A 3,981-nucleotide genomic window follows, 5' to 3' on the forward strand; every position below is an offset into this window, starting at 1 on the left:
GAGAGTTTTCAGAGAAGGGGCAACAAGTGCTTTAATCAGATAATTTGCTCTGACTCAAAAATTTATGGGCTCTGTGAGCATAGTCCCCAAACACCTTCCTCTCCTCCTGATCTCTAGATGACTAACTCAACTCACAGAAATCCCTTGCCCAGTTTCTTAAACCACATACAAGGTAATACCAATATTTCTGTCTATTTCACCTTGACTCTGGCATCAGAGACCTTAAAGCTGGAAGCAAGGATGCTGAACGCTGGAGAGACTGTGCTGTAGTGAACGGGCAGCCAAAAGTTAAACTATAAAAGTATCTTTGCTTTGGGGACCACTGACAAATTGATGATAGGGACTTGTGGAATTGAGGAGGAGACCCGGAGAAGAGGTGACTACATCAAGACCCACCCACTTCTTCAGTCCAGTTCCATGGCTGGCCAGCCTATGTGAGTAGATGTTGCTTTCATCCCTTCACTCTTTTATTTACATATATGGGCTGCAAATTCTCACTTTTTATCAAGATTCACAGCCATTTTTACATAGAATTGTTGGTAGTTTTTCCATTTTTATTTCCCTTGCCATATTATCAGTCCAGGATGTTTGACAGCCCCCACCACTCATGCCTGCAAATTAACATCACTGGCCCTTCTTATTTAACTGGTGAATTTAGTTATGTAATGATGAGCTCTACATTTAAACAACTGTCAGTCTTTCTCTGGAAGTTGTGTGGGACTGCTATAGGAGTGGGCTGGGTTCGCCCAAGTATGATGTCTAAATTTCTGTCTTATTTCCCATCAACCCTTCCCTCTTTCTCATTCTTTATTTTTTAAAAACAGTACTAGGAATTGAACCCAGAGCCTCATATATACCAGGCAAGTATCCTTTGTCCTCTGCTTGCAATACTTATGTCTTCACTCTTTCTGTCTTTCCTCTTATACATGTAACTCTTCTTTATACCTCTAATCTTCTATCTAATTTCTTCTGATTACAGCATCTTTTGTAGAATTTCTTTGAATGAGGCTTGGCTAATAATAAATTGTGGTTTTGCCTATGTCAAGGTCTTTACTGTCCTCATTTCTGAAAGCTATTATCACTGAGAAATATGCAGAATTCTGCATTGGCAGCTACTTTCAATCCATTAAAATATCACTTTTGTTAAACATATGTTAGATCTTATTATCTATAGTCCATGCTTTAACAACTTTTTCAGCACTGGGGATCAGACCCAGAGTCTTTACACTGAAAATCATCATCAGTTCTTTTAAAATATTTTTGAGGGTCTTTTTGAGTCACTAAGTTGCCCAGGCTGCTTCAGCCTTCCAGAGTACTGGGATTATAGACACACAGCACCACACCTTACTATATGGTCTATGCTTCTTAATCTGTGCTATGTATAATGCTGTTAAACTGATGCACTGGGTTTTTAATTTGAGTTACTACTTTCATTTATAGACATTTAATTTAGTTCTTTTTCAAAAATACTAGATCACTTTTTATGTTTTCAGTATTAGTGCACATTTTCAAGTTTGTGTCTAATAATTCCAGTACCTGTTATTTATGAGTCTATTTATACATTCTGTTGTTTCTGCTATTTTTGCTCCTCATGATTAATTTCTTTGGGTATTTGCTCCTTATTGCCCTTGAAAAAGTATATGGGGCAATTCTTGGAGCCAACAGGAAAGACGCCCCTCTGCAGAGGATTTGCCTTTCCTATTGCCATATTAAAAATCCATGCCAATAGTCTATAATCACTTTAGGCTAAATTCACAGATTGAGATTCTTTTGGACCAGCTATATGATATCAGTTTGAGGTGAAAATCTCTGTGAAGACCACTTTGAGGTTGAAAAATTTTCAGGATGGGTTTCCCCCTGCTTAGCCCAGTATGAAGGCAACTTCTTTTGCTTTCTCCTGGGAACAGGGTATTGATTTTATTTGTGGTTCAGTGCTATCCTGAGGTAACTTATTTTTTTTCCACTTTAGGGAAAAAAATTTTTTTTCCTGTTTTAGGAAGATTTTTTTCCCTTTTCCTCTTCATGAGGTGCCTTTTTATTGAGCAGGTTTTCAGATTATATTTTCTACCTGATTGTAGGGAGTGGCTGAGGCTGGAAATTGATCACATGTGCAGGGGCAACACAAGCCTGTTCCCAGAACAAAGAGCACCAGAGGCAAGCTCAGTGATCAAGCTGCTTCAGTCCAGAGAGCACCAAGCCCTGAGACAATCCAAGCAATGGGCTGCTAGGCAAAGGAGTATCATGTAACACCAACCTGTCAAATGTATAAGTAAATGCACTAAGGTGGTTGAACAGTTCCTTTCCTCCCATTTGAAAAAAGGGCTCCACCTGACCTCAGCTTTCTGTCTCTTATCTTCATTTCTCTATTCTCTTGCCATCTTTCTCCCCAGGAACATTGAAAGCTGCACAGGATGTGGCACCTGATATGGATTTTAATTTCTTTCCTTTTATCCTGACAAATGGAAATTCAATGTTGCTGGGACTAACACATGATACAGGATGCAAGTGGCTGTGGCAATCTGTTATGTCTCTGGGTTCCTGTCTTTGCTCAGATTTCATTTTCATTTGTCTTCTTTTGCTTAAACTATACATATTTTAAATGTTTTATCCTGCATTTGAAATTGTTTTCAGTGAGAGGATTGGTCTGAATAACTTTCCATTGACAAAAGGAGTAGTATAACTATTTCTACCAGTGGGACATTTTTCTATGATATGTATGTATCAGTTTTATCTAATCATGCTCTTACAATGAACACTTAAATTATTTTAAATCTTTTATAGTATAAATATTGCTGTGAGTGAATTCTGTGTCCACCATGTGTGCCTCATACATGTGTGTGTGTACCTGTATAAAATACAAATATACATACTTTTTTTGTATGGCAAATGCTCTGATGTGGACTTCAGGATCAAAATTTGTTAACGTTTTCTTTTGACAGCTATCACTGAGCGACATTCAGATAGATTCACTACAGGTGTATTATAGTTCATCATCGTCTTTCTTTATAACACTTTGGGTTTGTAGGAAAGCAATTCCCAAAGCTGTGTTCTCAAATGCCATTTCAGCTTGTCTAGAAGTTGTGAGCATGAGATTGTGATCATGATGGAGACCTAGCTGTGTGAGAAACAACTGCTTTAACTGCTGCCATAGAGGCATCATCACCTCCTCAAGTGCCATAGTATTTTGACTTTTAAAAAAAGTAAGCCTATGGGTGACAGAGACCAAGTTGGAATTTACATCAATATTAATCTCTCAGAGATATGGAATAAAGAGACCTGATCAGCTTCTCAGTTAGCAGGCTAGAAAATTACTTCTCTAGGACTGATTTTGTCCGTGCAACTCTGAAAATTTTCTAGAAACTCTCATTAAGGAATGATTTACGTCTTTTTAAAAAATATGCAGATATTATTATTGATAAAGTCTCTAATCCAGGTAACAAGGACAATTCTTAAGCAATACCTAGCAGTATAGGCTGAATTATATCCTTCCTAAATTTTTATGATGATATTCTAACTTCCAGTAGTTTAGAATGTGACTGAGGTTGGAGACAGGCATTAAAAAGGAGACTAAGATTAAATGAGGTTATTGAGATGGGCTAATCTAATATGACCGCTGTGCTTATAAAAGGAGATTAGGATACAGATAACACAGAAGAAAGATAATATGAAGACAAAGGGAAGAGAAGTCAGCAATCTGCAAATCAGCAATTGAGATCATAGAAGAAGTCAGTCCTGACAATACCTTGATCTTGGACTTCCAGACTCCAGAACTGTGACAAAATAAACTTGTCTAACCCATCCAGTCCATGGTGCTTTATCATCGCAGGCATTGCAAACTAATACAGCTAGAGATGGCCAAGGAATTGTTCATAATGCTTGATTTTAAATAGCCCCAAACTTTAAGATAAAGAAAATATGGCAAGTGGAAACTTATTTTATAACTTACTTGACTATCTCTTCTGTGAATTTTTTTTTTTTTTT

General features: G+C 37.3%; 1 long non-coding RNA gene across 1 annotated transcript in view; it reads left to right on the top strand.

Moving 5' to 3' along the window:
* Positions 1-220: 220 nt before the first annotated feature.
* LOC106147766 overlaps positions 221-3,981 on the top strand; it is an 11,609-nt gene continuing 7,848 nt past the window's right edge. Inside the window, exon 1 of the long non-coding RNA XR_001232712.1 lies at positions 221-434. This is a non-coding gene — a long non-coding RNA (uncharacterized LOC106147766). The remainder of the gene's footprint in view (positions 435-3,981) is intronic.

The sequence above is a fragment of the Chinchilla lanigera genome, unplaced genomic scaffold (assembly GCF_000276665.1).
Source record: "Chinchilla lanigera isolate Chin_1 unplaced genomic scaffold, ChiLan1.0 scaffold00009, whole genome shotgun sequence".
Taxonomy (NCBI): Eukaryota; Metazoa; Chordata; class Mammalia; order Rodentia; family Chinchillidae; genus Chinchilla; species Chinchilla lanigera.